The 21,595-nt window shown below is 44.6% G+C and overlaps 1 protein-coding gene across 1 annotated transcript in view; it reads left to right on the top strand.

Moving 5' to 3' along the window:
• The first annotated feature begins 374 nt into the window (after window positions 1-374).
• DNAJC5 (DnaJ heat shock protein family (Hsp40) member C5) overlaps window positions 375-21,595 on the top strand; it is a 76,118-nt gene continuing 54,897 nt past the window's right edge. The window contains exon 1 of the mRNA XM_084854479.1: window positions 375-1,076. The gene's annotated coding sequence lies outside the window, so the exon portion shown is untranslated. The remainder of the gene's footprint in view (window positions 1,077-21,595) is intronic.

Raw genomic sequence — 21,595 nt, 5'->3', positions numbered from 1 at the left:
TTTGCTAGCCTGTCTTGTTAACTCAAATCCATAAAAACTACATATACATACCCACCACTCATATACACACACACACACACACACACACACAAAATTCAGTATTTAATTTTAGAAAGTAAAGCGTATACTTCTCCATAAGCCCCCGCACGTATATTGCCTGTGAGCGTGCAGCGGCTTTATTGAGAAAGCGAAGCAAAAACCAGAGCGAGGCTCCTCGAATACCGCGATTAAAACGTCCTGGGCTTCCTGAGCCGGCAAATTACGGCGCCGAGCGCCGAGGCCGGGCTCGATCCCCGGCCAGGGACGGCGCCTTTTGGGGCGCCGTTTTCGTTCCTTTTTGAGGAGGGCGTTTTAATTCCCCCGCGGCTCGGCTGCAGGTTCCGCGCCCCGACTTCTCAGGCGAGCCCGCTGCGGGCTGATCGGTCGGAGCGTCGCGCAGGCTCGCGGGTCGGGGGGGCGCGCAGGCCGCGATCCGGCGCCCGTCGGCCGGGCTCAGCGGGCCGCCTGGCTCCCGAGGAAGCGCGCGCCGGGGCGCCGCCAGCGAGCCCCGCAGCGCCAGGGCCGGCGGGGCCGCTGTTACTACTGCTGTTGCCGCCGCCGCCGGCGCGTAACCCCTGAGCGCGCGCTCGACGCCGCCGCCCCCCCCGGCAGAGTCCACCGCGGCGCGTGCACGAGCGAGCACGCGCCTTCCTCCCCCTCCCGCCCCCGTCTAAGGGCGCCGCATCTCTTCCCCCCAGCTGAGGCCCGCCGCCGGCGGAGTCTCGCGCGCCCCCTCCCCCGCCCGCGCGCGCGCGCGCGCCTGCCTACCTGCGCAAGCTCTGCTGGGGCGCGCGCGCCCAGCCTTTGGAGCGCGCCTCAGCCGCCGCCGCCGCCGCGTGAGCGCGCACGTAGCTCCGGTGTCGGCTCGCCCGCGGTGCTCTTTTCGGTGCTGACGCCGGCCGGCCGGCCTCGCCCGCCCCCGCGGCCCGTCCCCGCGCTGCGCGTCGCTAGAGGTCGCGGGAGCTGCGCAGGATCCGACCCGCCCCTCCCGGCCCTCAGCAGCCCGCCCGGCGGCGGCGGCGGCGGCGCTCCGGCAGGTGAGGGCTCGGCTCGCCTCGCCTCGCCTCAGCGCGGGGCGGCGGCCCAGGCGGGGTCCGGCGGCGCCTCACGGCGAGGCTGAGGCCCAGGCGCGCGACGCGGAGGCCGAGGCCGGGGCGGGAAGGGGGGGCCCGCGTGGCGCATTGGGGGCGGCGAGGGGGGCCGCCGTGGCGGGGGGAGGGCCTGTGGTGGAGTTGAGGGTGAGGGGATGGAGGGGCGGGGCGGGGGGGCTGCGGTGAGGCGTGGCGTTGGGGTCGCGGGGGAGAGGGGTGAAACGGGGCTGGGAGGGCGAGGTGTGAAGTCGGGGGCGCGGGGAGGGCGCGGGGGCTGGGTTGCCCAGGGGGCTGGGTTGCCCAGCCGGGGGGGGCTTCGGAAGCTGGGGCAGGAGAGGCGAGGGGGTGGCCAGGCCGAAGAGGAAGGGGTGGCGGGAAGGCCAGTGCAGTTGAAGGGCAGAGGCTGAGGAGGAGGATGGTGCGTATGGGGGTGATAGAGAAAACGGCAGGGGTGGAAGAAAAGTAAGGGGCGTGCGTGACTGACTGCAGGCGCTTTTGGGCAAGGCTGGTGAGAGAGACAGAAATAGAAAGTGTTGGGGTAGACAGGTTCTGCTTTTTCCCTGCATGACATAACACCCCCCCCCCCCGTCAGTTTCTGCTGGGTGATGATGACAACCCTGTTAATGCCGGTGGTGCTGAAGAGTGCCGAGGAAAAGGTCTGAAGTAACAGGGAAGATGCTGTGGGCTGGGGATAGATGAGGAGAAGGTGGAGCCCCCGGGCTCCGTTGCAGGTTTTTGTGTTTGTGCTGTTCCACATAGTCTGGAGAACGGGGTTCATAAAATTGAAATTACTGTGAGGAAGAGTGAATGGTTATTCTTGGGAGCCTCTTTCATCAAAGGTATGCTGAGGAATTCCTCATCCCTTTGCTGACATGCATATACTTTGTGCCAGGGGGAAACTATTACCTGCATGTGCTTTTGTTCTCTTCACTTGTAGTTCAAGGTATTTTAAAAAAACAAAACAAAAAAACCCACCCTCCCAGGTTATGTAAATAATGGTCTTTTACTTAGGATTGTTTTATATTCACTATAATAATTATAAGTGACATGGAGTGGGGGGCGGGAAGAGAGAAAATCAAGAGGTTTCATTATCTTAATTAATGATTCCTCAGAATCATTGCACATACTCGAGTTTTATGATGTGGTGCCTTAACTGCATCTGTGAAATGAATTTGAGAGGGTGGGTGTAGTAGGTTCAATTTGTGCTCTCCCTGTTTGGTGGACACTATCTTTTTATCAGGCCCCACAGATAGTGCCTGTAAATGCTACCGGATGAAATGAGCAAGGTTGATGAGTCAGAGATACAATTCTTTCTCTCTCTTATGCATTTATCAATATGTTGCAATTATAGGCATCCTGGCACAATGCAGTTCACTTATTACGGGAGCATGTTATGTTTCTGGAGCTAGGACTCCCCCTGAGGAGAATGCATAAGCCATCCATGCCAGATGCTGGCGCTGTGTGACACAGAAGGGGCTTAGTAGCTTTTACTTCTTGCTTGTGTTTTATCCAGTGGTGTATCATTTTGCAGTTAATGTGTACTGTTAGCTTTTTCTGTTGGTCTCCACATTTTGTGCTGGGTGTTCGGCTGCAAGCACTGTAATATAATGTGTATTCAAGGGTAAAGGACAAAGTCAGTACATCACTTTAAACCAGTGTGAGATGAAATCCTTCTTATCAGTTCAAGCTGTTTTATTGCTGTAATTTTCTCCTTGGGCTCCGAAAATGTGAAGTTGCTTTTCATTCATGACATAGTGGTCACAGCTGGTTGCTAAAGCAAAGTTTTATATGACAGAGCTGGATTGGTCATCTGATGAAGAGCTGTGGCAAGATCTTTGCAATCTCATTAAATAAATTAGACTCTGAGATGAAGATGAGAAAGGACCCTATGGTTGTAGTGTTTATGTATAGAGTCCTGTGGAGCAGTCATTTCCAACCATTTTAGAAATAAGATCCACCTTTAACCCCAGTGCTGAACATAGGATCCACTTTTAAATGTTTAGGAGTTGTAGGACTTTTTCTGTTTAAACATGCATAGGATTATGCCCTTAATCTCTTTAGTTTTTACTGAAAAGGGAGAAATATTTGAGGAGAAAGCAGTGTGGGATGAGAAAGCGTTCCCACAGCTCAAATTAAGAATGCCAGAGCTCACAATATCCTTCTGATAGTTTTGGTGGGAGAGAGGGAAAGTCAAAGATAGTGCAGGCAAGTCCTTGATTCTGACCGGACCTGCTCTGCCAAAACTCTTTGAGGGGCGTGGCCAACCATCAGAGTGTTTAAAGGGGCTGGTGAGTCCTGACAATCAGGAGATTAACAAAATAAGTTCACCTCTGCTTATGCTCTGGAGCATCCACTCTTTTTCAGATCTTCATGATTCCCACTCTCCCCCCCATCATCAGCTTACTGTACTCCCAACTTAATTTCTTAATAGCTTAATTTCCATGCTTGTGTGCTCTCTGTGTTCCCTCTTAATAGTCTTATCATATCCAATCGCTTATATTGTGGGGTTGGATTTGTGCTGATAGGTTGTGTAGAATACTTCATCTCCTTCCCTCATTGCTTTGAGGGTGTGTGTGCGCGTGAGTGTGGGGGGTTGCGTTTTTTTTTTGGATCTTGTCTGAGAGGAAGTTTCTATTGCCTCTACTGCATTCACAGTTCACTTCCCTACTGCCAGCTCAAGTTTCATTCCTGACTATGGAACTCTTTAAGTTTGCTTCGATATTGGATATGTGCAGAATTTAATAAACTGAAACCATAGCTAACATAATGTTCTCTTAATGGGAAAACTCTTAATGTTTTGTGGACTATGCTTTTTTTCTGGCACTTCTCCAAAGTATGGCATTTTCATTTCCACCCTGAACTAAGTCTACTTGACCACAGTAAGTACTGTAACATCACAAAACTGGGCAAGTTTGGAAATCAGTTAGGCCACAAAATATCTACGAAACTATTGTAGGCAGCTTTCTAACTGCTTCTTTAAAGAAATGTTGGTTGTGGAAGGATTGCAGAATGTCTTGAGCATGTTTCTGATTCAGACTTTCTGTTGTTATGGGCAGAATCTTCTGTGTGGCACAGCTGCTGGTGCCAAGTGAACTGGCTGCTTTATTACCTCTGTGTAGCCAAGCATTGTCTGATGCTCTTCTCTTGTATTTTGTAAACAGAGAGATATTTTACGCTGGCTTGCGCTGTCTTTCCCAATGCTATAGGTATTCTGTTATATATGGAATGATTAATGGAAGCGGACAGCTCAAACATGCATATGCCAATACTGAACAGAACATGAGACTGAATGCTTGAATGAGACAAGGTGTTATGGGGCCTTTAGTATCATGTAGCTCTACAACAGGAGACAGAGGCTAGGGAAGATCTTAGTAATGAATATTACTAAGCAAGACAATAAGTTGATACAAAACAGAAGATATAGCCACAACTAGTGGGTTAAAGATGGAGCACAGAAGTGTCCTGCAATAAGCACCACAGAACATCAGGTAGGGCAGCTGTCATCAGGCTATCACTTCTGGGCTTTGCATTTTATGGGGTGGAGGGATGTTATTCATTCAGATGACTGTACTCTGTGAACTGATTAATTTAGTTATTAGTGGCTAATCATGAACTCAAAGTGTATAGCAGGCCCCCATGATTGTTGGTTGAGTGCTGGGTCTCTGGAACATTCCACAACTACTGGAAGATGAAAGCCAGTTGGGGTCATTTCCTTTTGGGATTGTGTATGTGTATTCTCTTCTTCCAGCTCTGCTCTTCTGGTAGGCAAAGTCCTGATAGACACAGTGCTCACCATGAGGGTTAGCGTGAAGCAGAAGTCCTGTTAGGGAAATGCTGTAGTTGGTGGAAGGAGAATTAATTCCAGTTATGCTTAGAGCAGCTAGATGGGTCACATCGTCTTCAGAGTGAACTGCACACTTGCCAACACGAATGTGCAGTTCAGGTGAACATATGCACAGTGTGTGGTTGTCACCTACTGATGTTATCTCATATGTACAATGGGTGTGCATCTGTTCCACTGCCACATACCAGATCTACATCCCTGAGTGAGTGAATCAAGCCCAAGCTGCTGGGCAGTTCTGCTTTTTCTTGAAAAGCTACAAAGGGGGAAATTCCTCTACTTCGCTGCTTAGAGTGGAGCTAGATGTGAGGGAAATATCTTTCACATGGGGCTTCCAACTCTATTAATAATAATGTAGGGGCCTTGTGGGGGGACATTCATCCTTCTGCTACCTGATTCTCCCTCCCCAGGGGTGGGAATGTAATTTGTGTTTTACCCAACTGGACTCATACTGGAAGTAAGCTTCGCTGAGGAGAAAAAACAGGCTAGGGGGCATTTTCAGGGGAGAATGAGTGGGCCAGGGAAGGGTAAAGAACCCCTTCCACACTGATCCTCCTCTGTAAGTGGCCTTCCCAAATCTCAGCAATATGGGTTTGGCAACATATATTTGCTGAATTAATATCTAGTTTTCCCCCCATGCAACTTGTTGGGCTGTTCATATAGTTAGGAAGCTGTTGCTAATGTTCAGCTAAACATACCTTCCTTTGATTTAAGCTCATTCCTGCCTGTCCTGGCTTTCTTTCTTCTAATGTTAAATATTTGAAAACTGTCGATACATCCTCCCCTAATCTTCTTTTCTCTAGGCTAAAAATACCCAGTTCCTTCAGCCCTTCCTCATATGACTTGTCTTCTAGTGCTTTTACAATTCATGTAGCTTTTCTCAAAATGGTTTTCAGTTTTTCACTGTCCTTTGTAAAAAGCAGCACTCAAAACAGAAAGTAGTCTAAAAGAAGTCCAAGTAGACAGGTTCTATTATCTCCTGGCTTGGGCACATATGACACTTCCATTAATGGAAGATGTAATGGCAGTTGCCCTCTGTGTCATAGCATCGCACTGCTGATGTTGATTTTATGAAATGGTTTTAGAGAAGACTTGCATTATTATTAGGGTAATATATTTGTAAACTGTCTTAATAAGTTAACTTCATTTGTGTAGCCGCATGTAACTGTGTTTTGTTTTATTACCACTGCTCCCTCCCCCACCCCCAATTAACAACAGGATTTAACTCTTAGATAACTCCTGTGAGCAAAGCAAACTAATGCTCAAAAAACGGTTACAAAATATTTATTTTCTGATAATTTATTGTATTATTTATCAGTGTTATTAGTGCTTTTAAGCCAATCCCCTCGTTCCCTCCCTCCCCCCCATGCAAATGGGACTAGACATGCAATATAGATTCACACTGCATAAAATAAAATGGAAAAATATTTAAAAGTAGTATAAAACTTCACTGGCATGTTCCTGAAACAAAACGTATCTCAAGGTCATTCACCAACAGATGTTGGCTGCATTGAACATGAAGGCTTTCTAGCTATTGCAGACATGTGAATAATACTTGTAACGAACCATGGAATGAGGCATAGCACTGGCATACTGCTGAGGATTGCAACCCCATGTTGCGTTTCCCCTCTCCCCTGTTATGTGTTGTCATAACAACACATTACAGGGTAAGGAGTGACATCGGGAACACCCCTGCCGCTGTGTGCTGTGTGCTGTGTGCTGTTGCATCTAGTTCTAGCCTAAGCAGACCATCAGAATATGGTATCTTGTTTCTTTTAAAATCTTTATGCTGTATTTACTTTGGATATTTTCATTTTTATATGTGGAGCAGCCTTACAAAATGAGGGTGGTAGGGCTATGACATCAAACCTCTGACTGGAAGCTTAAAGATCAGTTACCCCAAACTATGCAAGTAGCCATTAACACATTTGCTTATGACAGTCATTGATTGTGAAATGCTGACTTGCTGAGCGAAGTAATTTTCGAAGTCTGTTTTGAAGCAACTATTGGCTGTTTGTTGCTTTTGGTCTATAGCAAAAATAAAGGAATCAAAGTTTTAAGTTTGGTACTTCAGATGACTACTTGTTAATCCCCTTTATGCTCCCAGTGAATTTCAGGTAAGTCATAAATCTCCTGGAGTTTAAGTGCAAACATGTTCTTGGTATGTTTAGAATCGAAACATTAGATGTTTGGATAATGGAATAATGATGAAATTCTTGCATTCTGTTTCTAAGTGTTTGTGTCTATGTATGTAATTTGATTTAATGTATCTGCCATGCTGAAATAATGTCATGGTTTTTGTCTTTGGGCTTGTGCCCATCCTCCTTCCTGATGCTTTAGGACCAAGCTTTGAAATCTCTTACAAACTGTGAATATATGTAGAATGCAAAATGTGCAAATGAAGTCTTTTTAGCTATTTGGGGGGGAGACGGCAAAGGAGACAAAATTTTAGGAGTCAGCTCTTTTTGTGTGTGTGGCTGTTCTATTGCTGTGTACATAGTAAACATGTTTAGTATCCTATGCTGGTATAAGTTACCTAGGATGCTCGCTAGTAACTTAATTTTGAGTTAATTAAAAAGTTAAATGCTCTTCATAGAATCATAGAATAGAAGAATAGCGTTGGAAGGGGCCTATAAGACCATCGAGTCCAGTCCCCTTGTATTGAGAGAGGCAATGGATTGACAGGATGAAGAAGCTGTGAGTTTGCTTAGCAATATATTCTGTTTGGCTATGTACGTAGAGTGTGCTCATATTAAATTTTTATTTGCTTAGTTCAGAATTCTCATCCTAGTTACCAACACACGCAGTACATTAATTTGCTTAACTAATACACTTAAGGCCTTCAATCTTAAGCGTTGCTTTGTCTTCATACTTTATAGATGCTTACCTGCGGTGTAATATATAAAGACTGTTTCAGTTGAGCCTAAGAATCCTAAGAAACCAGAAAATGTGGGTACTTCTCTGTTGTAGGCTTTACTCCTCTTGGAGCTGTCCAATATGGAAAAATGAAAGATTGAGCTTGGTTTCCTCTCTGAAGTGGGTTTGTTAGGTCATCTTCTGACTTGTGTCTGAACTAGATATGACTCCTGATGGCGTCTTTCCTCCTGAAAAAACAGTTTGGGAAGTGGGTGACATGAAGCAGAGAAATGAGGGGGACAGGAAGTGCCTATTTTTTCCACCGCTTTTCCCACTCCAAATCATGCCTCCCCCACCTCCACAAATGTGTTTGGTGTCTCACGGGGGGGGGGGGGGGCAAGTGGTGGTGGGTGATTCAGAGCAGAGAATAAGTATGCAGCAAAAGGATTAAGTATCCTGTTCCTCTCTGCTTCACATTGCCCCCTCCTAGAGCTGCCTTTTTTTTTTTTTTGGTGAGGGAGAAAAGGCCATTGGGGATGATCTATTGAAGTTTATGGGAAACATTTAGTTCTGCCATAAAAGCATGACCATGCTTTTGAAAGATTTCCATAGAGACATATTCATGGCAAGTAGTACATGGAAGGTAAAAATCAGCATAGCAACTTTGAAGTGAGTGGCAATTCTCGCATTTTTCTCTTATTAATCTGTGTGGTAACCCAGATTTGATAGCCTTGGAAACAGGTTTTGAAGGGAGTTTTGGTTTTCTCTTTGCTATGTGCTTAAGGTTATCAGCACTGTATTGAGGATACCAGCTTTCATTACAGGAAAAAAGCTCATGGTTGTAGAGAGGAGTTTGTACACGTGATGGTAACTATGCTGATGTATTGAAAGCAAGGATGTGATTAACTAAAGCTGGAAGTTCATCTTTTAAAATTCTCATTATTTCTCTTTGCATCATTTTTTTCAAGTGCCGACTTCAAATTCTACACATTTGAAGGTGACTATCAGATTTAAGAATATTATAGAATTGTGACTTGTCCAGCTTTCTTTGACATCTGCATGCGAATGAAAGGAATAGTGTTTTACATGCATTCAGAATTGGCAGATGAGCTGTAATCCTTGGGTTCATTATATGGTTGATTGTCCTCAGTGCTGAAAAAGTCCACCTCTTTGTTAGCTTGACTATATAATGTTTAGTTGAGAAGGAAATGTGGAGGACCGAGACTAACCAATATTTGTCCAGCGTGGAAGAAAGCCACATCTCTTCTATATGGAGCTATTGTTCCTTTTCAAATGAAAATCCTATTAGTAAAATGTTTGCTTCCTGCTCTGCATGATTTGGGGGTAGCACCATGCTTTCAGGACACCAAATGCAACAGTGACTGGGATTGCACAACATGACAACCCATTGTGGGTAACTATCCATGGTGGGTTGTCGTGTTTTCTGAACCAAGACTGCTTCCTGCAGGGTTACTTATTTTTGGTCAACAAGCCACCTGATAACCCATGGCTTATTCTTGGGATTGTTCAACCCATGATGGGTTGGCATGCCATCCAAACCCACTAGAGCCAAACCATTGTAGGTTGTGGTGATTGGGTACAGAGGTGCTCGGCAAGAGTGGCAAAAATCCCTGCCACTCTTCCCAACCATACCCACCCGTGCTGCCTCAAGTGTTCATTGACGGTCGCTGCCCCTCCAACAAGGCCCAAATGACACTTTGGAGGGGCTGTAACTTGTTCACCAACCCATTTTTAAAAAAATTGGCACCCAAAATTTGTGCAGATGGGGCCGTATTTTATTTATTTTTTATATATATATATATATATATATATATATATATATATAATTTTTTCTACCCTAGGAATTTGCACAAATGTGTTCATAATTTTTTAATATTTCCATTTTTCGGAGGTGTGCAAGTGCACACTTATGACTGTCCCATACCTATAGCCTTGCCAGTGGCCTCCTATGTTTCAGCTATCAAAGGGAATGAAATGCAGTAGGAAACTTGCAAGGAAATTGACAAGGCGAGACTGCATAGAGGCTGCTTTAGCAAGGCTATACATATTGGGCAGCCGTAAGTGTGCACTTGCACTCCTCTAAAAGACCAACAACACTTAAAAAAAGAGAGAGAAATATATCCACAAATTTCTGTGGCCAAATAATTAATAATAAAAAATACTATGGCCCAATTTGCACAAATTTCTGGGGCTGAAAAAAAAGCCAGGGAACAAAAAGGGGTAGTGATTGGAGAAGAGAAGGGGATGGGATGGGCAGACAAGACGGGTTCTGCCGCAAAGGACAATTGGATACCAGGTGTAGGTCTGAGTTGGAAGGAGGGGTGGAACAGGCCACAGTGAGCCATATAAGTCTGTTGGGTACACCATGGGTTGTTCGCACACTGTGTAGCTTATTCGCAGGATGGGTTGTCATGTCATGGGAACACGGCCTGTAACTTGGCCAGGTTATGTAATATAATCCTGAATTCCTAAAGAACAAAACAAATCCCAAGATAAAATACCTGGCATACTTGCTAGGCTGGTTACTAGCATGGGCTGCTGAAAAGCAAGTATGCTAAAAATGCACCATGAATCACCAGCTGTCCATAGATCTGACAGTCTGCTGAATGGAGAACTTTGAGGCAAATGAGCTTGAGGAGGGAAGTGTGGTCCTTCATTGTCCATATGGGAGTTTGAGAAATGGTGCTATGGGATATTAGTGGAATTGACCTTGCAGTCAAGCAATAGGGGAGGGGAAAACTCTCTGGAAAAGATCCTGATGCTGGGAAAGACTGAAGGCAAAAGGAGAAGGGGACGGCAGAGGATGAAATGGCTAGATAGCATCACTGATGCAATGAATATGAACTTGAGCACGCTCCGGGAGAGAGCGCAGGACAGGAAGGCCTGGCGTGCTATGGTCCATGGGGTCACGAAGAGTCGGACATGACTGAACGACTGAACAACAACAACAACTTCCTTGTTAAATCCTGAGATTACCCCACCTTTGGCTCTCTCAGAGATAGATAGGGGCATGTTGGGCGGTGTTAACTGCATAAAACAGTTTTTATGATAAAAATGCGGAATATTAATCCAATAATTCTAGCTTTCGTTTTAAATGGCCCATTAACAAATGCACTTCATTTTATTTGCTTAAAGAAGTGTCTTAGGGCATTTGGAATCTGGGCTGGCTTACATGTGGAGTGGAATGTAAAGGTACAAAGCTGGGGTGGAGGAACAGGTTGTATTACAGATTGCAGGTGAGACGTGTGATTCCCCTCACACCTGCAGTCACCTTTTACCAGATCTGTTGGTTTTCTATTTACAAGGAGTTTAAACAGGGGGTGGGGAGAGATTAAGAAACGAGGTCAAGTAAAAAGTGGTGCAGTTCACTCTGCTACCTCATTGTGTTGCATGTGTAGACCAAGCCGTAGTTAGACCCTTTAATCCACTTTCCCTTACTATAGCCAGGTATTCAAGAGCTGAGAGGGAAAAATCCAAGTACTCTTCCTTGTTCAGTGGCTATTACTGTTGAATAATCAAATAGCTTAGGCAAGGTTGAAAAAAGTCAGGTCTTTAGTCACCAGGTTTGCCTCAAGACTAGAATTATATCCTCAACCCTCTTCAGGGCTGGATCCTTAGGTCCCATCCCATAGGATTTTCACCCATCATTCTGTTAATCCTGGGTAGAGCTATTAAATCCTGAAAACGTTTGTATTCTAAAAGGAAAATAAAGGGGGAAATGAAGGGAAAGGAATGTCTCAGTTGTCAGTGTATTTCAGTGTAAAACACAATGTTTCATATAGGACATACATCACCTGGATTATACTTGATTATAGTATGCACTGCGGACACTAGTATCTAATGCAGGGGTAGGCAACACGTGTGCTGCAGGCCGCATACAGTGTCCTCCAAGCTTTTCTGTGGCCCCCACTGCTGCCTCTGCTGAATTTGGAGCAGAAGCCTCCCAGGAGTGTCATTTTGCTTCCAAACAAGGTGTGCATTTAAAATTTAAAGAAAAAATGCTGCTTTTTCCCTGCTATTGCTGCACCTCAGAAAGGTTACTGTAGAATTGGAAAACATACAGAAAAGAGAAACAAAAATTATTAAGGAGCTGGAGCAACTCCCCTGTGAGGAAAGAACATAACATAAGAAGAGCCATGATGGCTCAGATCAAGGATCCATCTAGTCCCGCATTCTGTTCACACAGCAGCCAAGTAGCTGGCTGTGGGAAACCCACAAGTAGGACATGAGTTCAATAGCACCCTCCTGATTGTGTTTCTTGCCGTTGGTAGGCATACTGCCTCTGATACTGGAGATTCCATACTTTAACTGTGCGCTTACATACAATGTCTAAGACGGTTTAGCTTAGAAAAAAGGTGAGTATGGGAGGACATAATAGAGGTGTATAAATTATGCATGGTGTGGAGAAATTAGGTGGGGAGACATTTTTCTTCCTCTCTCATTGTACTAGAACCCAGTGGGGTCATCCCATGGAGCTGAGTGTTGGGAGATTCAGGACAGATAAAAGGAAGGACTTCTTCACACAGCCCATAGTTAAACTATGGAATTTGCTATCAGAAGATGTAGTATTTGTTTAAACAATTATATCATGCCTTTTCATCAGATGACGCTCAAGGTGGATAACAACACTGAATGATAAAAACAATACTAAAGCAACTTACTTATAGAATGCAACAAAGAGTGACCTGGTTCACCTGTAATGCTGAGTGAGGGTCTAGTGGTATATGCTCAAGCTGGAGGGATCCCAAGCGAAGCTTTGGGCTTGTTCATCTTCCCCCTTGCTGTCCTCCTCCTTGGCATGGCCTTGCCCTCCTCTCTTGCCCACACTTTATACAAGAGCTGCCATCATTACACTGAAACCAAATATTGTGGTTTACAACCAACTTCAAAACAAGCCAACTTAAAACCCTGTTTTGTTTGTTTATTTTTAACTAACCAGAGTTTGTTTTAATGTAACAACAAGCCAGCTTTTGTGGAATGCTCAGGCTTGTTTCAGTTCATGCAGGTAGTGCTAAATCCTGGCTTAGAATTGCAGGCAGACCATGCCAATAAAGCATAATCAAGACAGACAAAAGCAGTAACAAAAGCAGGTCAACTCTCCACTCCAAATACCTTCTTTTTACTCTGTTCTTAGTTGTATTAGTTTTTCATGTTTCTATGAGCTGCTTTAGGGCTAATAAATGGTATAAAAGTCACTTTATATATAAATAAATGTTAAAAAGCCATGTTTTCACAGCTTGATGAAAAGTGAGCAGTGAGGTAGATAGGTGGGCCTCTCTAAGGAGGGCATTCCATACACATACAATTGGAGAGGAGTCTGTTTACCCTTTCAGATTTTTACTGGGAATAATTAAAGGAATTGTGGGTGTTGGTGTAGTCTTAAAAACACATTGGGTTTTTGTCAGGAAAAACTATTAGTAACCATTAAGTTAGTGTTTGCTGCTGATCATTTAAAAACAAACAGTAGATAACAGCACATAATTCATGTTAGTGTTCTTGCATTTAATATACCCTTAATCCTGGAGCCCTTGTCAAATGTTTTACTTCAAGAAGTTTAAAACAGGGACTTGGCCTTGTTGATAGTTTTTCTTTTAATATATAATTACAGTGCATACTTTCTGTGCCGGTAATATGATTAGTTTTCCCCATATCTTGTATTATTTCAGGTGATTTAAGGGAAATTGTATTCATCAGTCTGCTTGCAGGAAAAAAGAGATTTGTGCAATTTTCAAACATTACATCCTATATACTAGTAGCAAACTAAACGCTCTTAGTGTGGATCCTTGTATCGCCAAAATGGCACCATCCATGCAGTAGAAGGAGATAGTAGGCTTGGGGGAACCTGAAGATTTGCAGAAGTACCAAAAAAAAAACAGATTTACAGATCTGTTATATGCTAAGATTGTAAACATATAACAGAGCCTCCAAAGAAGATTGTAAACTACATGCAGGTTCATACGGGATGAGACAGTCTTTCCTGTATCCTGACCCCGAACTGTTTATGGCTTTGTAGGTCAAAAACACCTTGAACTGTACCTGGAAACAGACTGGAATCCAGTGAAGTTCATCCAAGATCAGTGTGATATGGTCTATTAAGTGCACTCCTGACAAAGGTCTGGCTGCGGCATTTCCATTAGTTGTAGTATTGTAGCTTACCCACGTTGAAGATACATTCTCTGATACTCTGCCGGACTGTTTCCTAGTATCTGTGCTGAATAGTCTCATGAAGTCACTCAGTGTTGGCTGGTGCCTCTGACGTCACAGTTTCTGAGCTCTGCTTTTAGTGCTTGCTCTCGTTTCACATTCATAATCTGGTGATCCTAGGGCAGAGGAGAGCATTAGGCTTTTTATGTGAGTAGGAGAGCTTCAAGATCATGTCAGTCAAACGTCATTGAAAGTGGCAGGCTCCTATATGCTTTTCAGTTGATAGAATAAACTGTATTTGCTAATGAATTCTGAGATGTAGCATGATAAATTTGTTTTCAGGATTGTGGTGGAGCATTTGCTCCCTCCTATGTAATTTCTCTGTGTAGTATGGTTTGAGTTTTGCTTCATTTTTTTTTGCTTTGTCTGGAAGCCAGAGCAGCAATTTTTTCAAGACCAGCTTTTGGGAAAGACCAACCTCAGTGGGAAGGCATCGCTTTGCATACAGAAGGTCCCATATTCAATCCCAGTTAGAAGGATCAGACAGCAGGTGATGCTTAAAAGAATGTGACATATTTGATTTTAATTTCTTGTTTTGACAGCTTTGCAGTAATGTGGTAGGTGAAATTGAAGACCAGGAGTTTCCATAGCCTTTATTTTCTTTGGCTTCTGAGTTTTTGTATAGCCATATAAAAGGAAGAGTTTGAGCACTATTTACTTTCCTTTCTTCAGCAGAAACCTGCCCTAAGGGCCAGCTAGATGTGATGCTGGCAGATCCTGTGTCAGAATTGGGTTGCTGCTAAATCCCTACAAATGAACATAGGGAAGAAGCTTTTAAACCACAATATGAGAGTGGAATGCTAGCTCTCCCCGGACTACTTTTCTGTCAAGATATTGGGGGGATGGGGGCTCTGTGACTGGAAGTAACCCCTGCCAGGAGGGAAAGTGCAGGTGGGGGAAAGGGTTCCAAGTTCCATCTGCCCATGCTGTACTTTAAATCCCCCCCCACACACACACACATACCACCCCCACTGTATGCTTTATAGGGATTCTATATGACTTTCGTCGGTATGTGCTTCGTTGTGCCCAGGATCTGTCATATTCTTGTCTGGAGTACAAGGTCACACGTCTTTACAAGAGGTTGGTCAATCAGACTTAAATGGCTAAATTTTAATCCACTATGCTTATTAGAGCAACAGTATTTGGGCTGCTGTAGTTAAACTTGTTACAAGAGTCCATGTAACCAGCAAAACAGGGTTAATTATAGCTGTTAAAAATACTTGTTTGTGTGAGCCTGGCAAATAAACTAAAGTAGTTTGGGACCTTTATTAGATTTTTTAAAAAATGTGCGCAAGTGTGTGTTATTCAGATCGCTCCAGTAAAGTAGCTCTGCAAGTTGGAAAACTAGCCTTCTGCCTAATAAGAATGAGTTAAATTACTCTTAGTCCTCAAGTTTTCATGGTGTTCTTCTAGGCACATAACTCATAAAGCACACAGATTGCTAAGACTGGATGGCAGAGTGGTGAATTTAATGCAGAACAAACACTGCAAAAAAGTTACTGTGTGAAAGTTGGATGCTACTTTCTCATTCCATCAGTTCCACATGACCATGAGGAATTAGAACAGTGAGCTAAGGAACAAATGATCAAGAAAGCAGCAAAGTGATTTGCAACCTGGTCGGTTTGTGTTGTGTATTTCTCCTATTTATTGACAGTATGTTATATGATTTGACAAAGTCAGAGTTTCTTCCTCTGGATGAAAGCAGCTGATTCAGGCTCGATACAAACCTCAAAGCCTATAGATTAAAAAAAAAACCAGTTAGGGGGCAGAAAATACCCACAAATTCCAAGAGGGATTGACCAATGCTATAATGTCAGCATGTGGCTTCTGATACTAATGAACATGCCCAGAAGCAATGAACTCTGAGAATGGTTGCAACAACCATAAGAGCCACAGAATATTGAGAGAATGGCTAGAATCCAAAGAGCTACTTTATGCACACCCAAGGGTTTTGAACTGAAGACCCCCTTCTCCTCCCCAACTTCTGAACTGAAGAACCCCCTTCCCTTTCATATAATATTGCAAATGGCTTTGGAAAATTTTCAAAAATAGTTTACCATAGAACTTGGGGAGCTACTGTTTGGAAAACACAAACTCAAGCCATCATTGGGCATACAGAACTAGTCACACCATTATTTGGTTCCCAGCTAGTGGGGGCTTACTCTGAAGTAAAAGTGCACAAGATTGAACTGGCTTTTTTATTAAAATATTTTAAAACCTGGCATGCTGAATTTGGTTTCAGTGACTTCGGTCTTTCAGCTATCCAACTCATGCAAATCCTTGGAATAAAGAGGGCTCTAGGAAATTGAATATTTTAATTTTTTTAGGCATATAAGAGGTAGATTTCAAAATAATGTATTAAAAGTCATGTACTGCAATACACTGGGTGGGGTGGGAGATATACTGTCACTATGCCAGCACAACATCTGCCATATCCTACACCTGCCCAGCACAGAACAGGTGAAAATGACGCTGCTCCAAAAAGCACATAATGGAGTGACAACAGCCACACCACCAGTACCCACCAGTCACAGGCAGTGTGGTGAAGTTACAGAGATGCACCCATGTCAGCCAGACATGGGAGGAACCAATCCACTCAGACTGATAGGGAGATATCCCTAGTACATCTTCCCGCTCTGTATTCCCACAGATAATACACAACTTGTCTGCTATAATGATGCCACATTACTTCACTGTGACACAGGCAGGAAGTCGCCAGCAACCAAGAGCTACAGGCATCCCTGCACACGGAAGTTCAGTGATACCAGCATTGTTCATAAGTAGTATGTTTGATCACAGCACACAAAGGGAAAGAAGGAGAGGCCATATAAAACATCAGTTGGAACAGCACCCTTGTGGGGAGTCTGTAGAGAGGGCATGGGCCCCCATGACTATAAGGGCTGAAGACAAATTGAAGGGGGAAAAGGGTTTTTTTTGGTCAAGCAGGGAAAAGGGCCAGAACAGGCAACCAGAGAGCCACAACCACACACTAACAGCTGCAACCTCTAGTAGCTCACTTAACAGGGCATGGGGTTGGTAAACTAGAGATGTGAGTTTGACATGGGAATAAAACCCCACTCTCCTTTGGCATTCCTGGCCAGCAACTGTTATGTCAGAGGCAAAAGAGAGATCCATGCTGTAGACACCACAGAGCAGTTTCCTACCCACTCAAGCCACAGCAGCCGTCAGGAAATGGACATCATGGGACATTTTCTCTCCCCTCCCCACAAACTTCAAGATCCACTCATAGAAGCCAGGACCACATGGGCTGCAAGAGAAGCCTGAGCCTGGTGGAAATATTCAGGTTTCGCATGCAAGGGAGTTCCAGGTTTGCAGTCTAGGGTACAACCCCATGCTACAAAAGGTGGGAAGGGACACCCATGCTCCGCCACAGCTGAGTTAATCTGGAGGAGCACTGCATGGGTCAGCTAGCTTTTTGGGGCACCCCTTCCCCTGGCTATTTTGACTCCCCCTCCTGCCTCCAACCAATTCCCATATACACCATAGCATCACCTATCTCACTTGGGCACTGAGAGTGGAGAAGCCACTGGCCCTGAGCTCTGGTAGCATCAAGCTCCCTGCCCCGCTGTCCCATCCTGAGGCCAGCTGAAACCAGATAATACAACGGGGAGAGAAAGGGTTCCTTATCTGCTACTGCTTAGTAACAAAGACACAGTACATATGGCAAAGCTTTTCAATAAACAGCATCCAGGATGGAGTGGATCTTGAAATGGAAGAAAATGTCAGGAGTTGTCAGGACTCTTGTGCCTTGGACTGTTGTTTGACAGACACCAGGGTAGCAGATGCAGTGTCCCTCCTGGCTCCAGCTCTATGTTAGGTACACCATCACCTGTTGCATAACTGTCTGTCATGGAGTTGGCGAGGATACAAGAGTCTGCTTGGAACAAGTAGATTGGCAACCTGGTAGAAGAACTGATGAGAGAATCCTGGTCACTGATGCTTGTCATGGGGTGGACCTCCCTTATGGCCTGTGTGGAACAGGATGTGGGAGAGTAATAAACAATAGGCAGTTGCTGCAACACATAGTCCTTGAACTTGGATGCACAGTCCAAGCATTCACATGTATGCACGGATTTGCCTGTGTACACCTGTGGCTAATGAACCCGGAACCATAGGGGTCTTTTGCAGTGGCGTGGTATGCACACAGCAGATCATGCAGTGTATTCAAACAAAATGGGAAAATTAGCTCACTGACAAAGATGATGAGAAAAAAATACACCTTTATTTCATCATAAATGTTTATGGAAAGGTTAGATTAGTATACCAAGCCCCTAGTGGTAGACCAGTAGGCTATTTCCACTAGCAGTAATAGACACAGATGGAGGTGGTGAGTTTGCAAAAAAAGAAGAAGCAGAGGGGGCACTAGGGAAATGATGAGGCAGAACGAGTTCAGGAGGAAGAAGAAATATAGTCAAACTGGGTATATTTCTCTTGTTTCAGAATAAGGGGAACCTAAAGGACCTCATGTCCCAGTGGTCTACAGGCTTCTGGTCACAAACCCAAAATGGGGCAATCACTCCATCTGTCTGGACAACGTGGTGGACCAAGTTGTGCAGAAACAGCTCAAAGGTGTATATATCCAACACTGCTTGGATTCCTGAGCCAAAGGCAATGATGAGAAGACCAAACGGCTGTCTTCAGCTAAGCCATTATTAGGGACTCCAAAGCTAAACCCAATCTGGTTGCAGAAATAGACTTGCCCACCAAATGTGTAAACCACTGGGCTTAGAGGCAGCAACTCCTAAACGGTGACACAAACCACCGCAAGGCATGGCTCCCTAGGATTTTGAGGGGCCTGTAGAAGGTCTGCAGCTTCAGGATTGCAGTTGTGTACCCAGACTGGGAGGCTCACAGGTGTCCCAGACAGAATGATTGAGCTCATAGTGTGATTGTGCTGCACCAGAGAAAGAAAACTGGCTAGAAAGCCTCAGTGGGTGTTCCACAAGAGGCAAAGTTCTATCTGGGAAAACAAGGCTGTGATATGGTTTAAGCAAGGAGAGCGAGGAAGAGCTCTCATCCTGGAAACATGGGCTAAACACCAGAGTAGGAGAGGGAGAATGCTAGGAAGGATCACTAGAAATGGGCTGTGAGCCAAGTGAACCCTAGGTGATCCTTCAACCTGTGTGACAGCTTGTCCATGCTGGGTTTCATGATCAGGAAGAGCACTGGGTGCCTGAATTCAAGGGCAGTTACTGACTTCAAACAAAAGTACACTGACTTTGGGTGGACTCAGGACGAGGGAGAACAAAGCGATCAATAGCTTGACTCTGGGGAATTAAATGAAATCTCAAAGGTTCCTGACTACTTGATTGAATTAAAGCAAATGAAGTATTACAAAAGCCATGCTTCTGGGAGATGGGTAGAGGTACTTAGAACAACCCCTTCATGGATCACTGCCTTGTTGTGGCGAAGGGGCCTGCATAACTCAGTGAAGCCATAAGCTATGTGATGCAGGGCCACCCAAGATGGAAGGGTCATGGCGGAGAGTTCTGACAAAATGTGGTCCACTGGAGAAGGAAATGGCAACCCACTCCAGTATTCTTGCCAAGAAAACCCCGTGGAACGTATCACAAGGATAAAAGATATGACGCCGGAACATGAGCCCCTCAGGTCGGAAGGTGTCCAATATGCTACTGGGGAAGAGCAGAGGGTATTTCCAAGTAGCGCCAGAAAGAGTGAAGCGGCTGGGCCAAACCCGAAAGGACACTCAGCTGTGGATGTGTCTGGCGGTGAAAAGAAAATCCAATGCTGTAAAGAACAATATTGTTTAGGAACCTGGAATGTCAGATCAATGAATCAAGGTAAGCTGGAGGTGGTCAAACATGAGATGGCAAGATTGAACATCGACATCTTGGGAATTAGCGAACTAAAATGGACAGGCATGGGCGAATTTAATTCAGGTGACCGTCATATCTACTATTGTGGGCAAGAATCCCTTAGAAGAAATGGAGTAGCACTCATAGTCAACAAAAGGGTGGGAAAAGCAGTACTGGGGTACAATCTTAAAAATGATAGAATGATCTCAGTACGAATCCAAGGCAAACCATTCAACATCACAGTAATTCAAGTCTATGCCCCAACCACTGAGGCCGAAGAAGCTGAGGTTGATCGGTTCTATGAAGACCTCCAACACCTTCTAGAACTAACACCAAAAAAAGATGTCCTCTTCATCATAGGGGATTGGAATGCTAAAGTAGGAAGTCAAGAAATCACCGGGATAACAGGCAGGCATGGCCTTGGTGTACAAAATGAAGCAGGACAAAAGCTAATAGAGTTTTGCCAAGAGAACATGCTGATCTGAGAACAAACACTCTTTTCCAACAGCACAAGAGGCGACTCTACACATGGACGTCACCAGATGGTCAATATCGAAATCAGATTGATTATGTCCTTTGCAGCCAAAGATGGAGAAGCTCCATACAGTCAGTCAAAACAAGACCTGGAGCTGACTGTGGCTCAGATCATGAGCTGCTTCTTGCAAAATTTCGGCTTAAATTGAAGAACGTCGGGAAAACCACTAAACTGTTCAGGTATGACCTAAATCATATCCCTGATGAATATACAGTGGAGGTGAGGAATAGATTTCAGGGATTAGACCTGATAGACAGAGTGCCTGAGGAACTATGGACGGAGGTCCGTAACATTGTTCAGGAGGCAGCAACAAAATCCATCCCAAAGAAACAGAAATGCAAGAAAGCCAAGTGGCTGTCTGATGAGGCTTTACAAGTAGCTGAGGAAAGAAGGGAAGCGAAAAGCAAAGGAGAAAGGGGAAGATATACCCAACTGAATGCAGAGTTCCAGAGAATAGCAAGGAGAGACAAGAAGGCCTTCTTAAATGAACAATGCAAAGAAATCGAGGAAAACAACAGAATGGGAAAGACTAGAGATCTCTTCAAGAAAATTGGAGATCTCAAGGGAACGTTTTGTGCAAAGATGGGCAGATGAGATTTAGAAGAGGTGGCAAGAATACACAGAAGAACTATACAGGAAAGATCTGAATGTCCCTGATAGCCATGATAGTGCGGTCACTGAACTTGAGCCGGACATCCTCGAGAGTGAAGTCAAGTGGGCCTTAGGAAGCATTAGTAACAACAAAGCTAGCGGAGGTTACAGTATTCCAGCCGAGCTATTTAAAATCCTAAAAGATGATGCTGTTAAAGTGCTGCATTCAATATGCCAACAAATCTAGAACACTCAACAGTGGCCACAAGACTGGAAAAGGTCAGTTTACATTCCAATTCCAAAGAAGGGCAACGCCAAAGAGTGTTCAAACTACCGCACAATTGCGCTCATTTCACATGCCAGCAAGGTGATGCTCAAAATCCTACAAGCTAGGCTTCAGCAGTATGCGAACCGAGAACTACCGGAAGTACAAGCTGGGTTTAGAAGAGGCAGAGGAACTAGAGATCAAATCGCCAACATTCGCTGCATCATGGAGAAAGCAAGAGAATTCCAGAAAAATGTCTATTTCTGCTTCATTGACTACGCTAAAGCCTTTGATTGTGTGGATCACAACAAACTG

The sequence above is a fragment of the Heloderma suspectum genome, chromosome 4 (genome assembly GCF_057233095.1).
Source record: "Heloderma suspectum isolate Gila_16-S chromosome 4, 16-S_ref, whole genome shotgun sequence".
NCBI classification, from domain to species: Eukaryota; Metazoa; Chordata; class Lepidosauria; order Squamata; family Helodermatidae; genus Heloderma; species Heloderma suspectum.
This window is presented reverse-complemented; position numbering and strand designations above follow the sequence as displayed.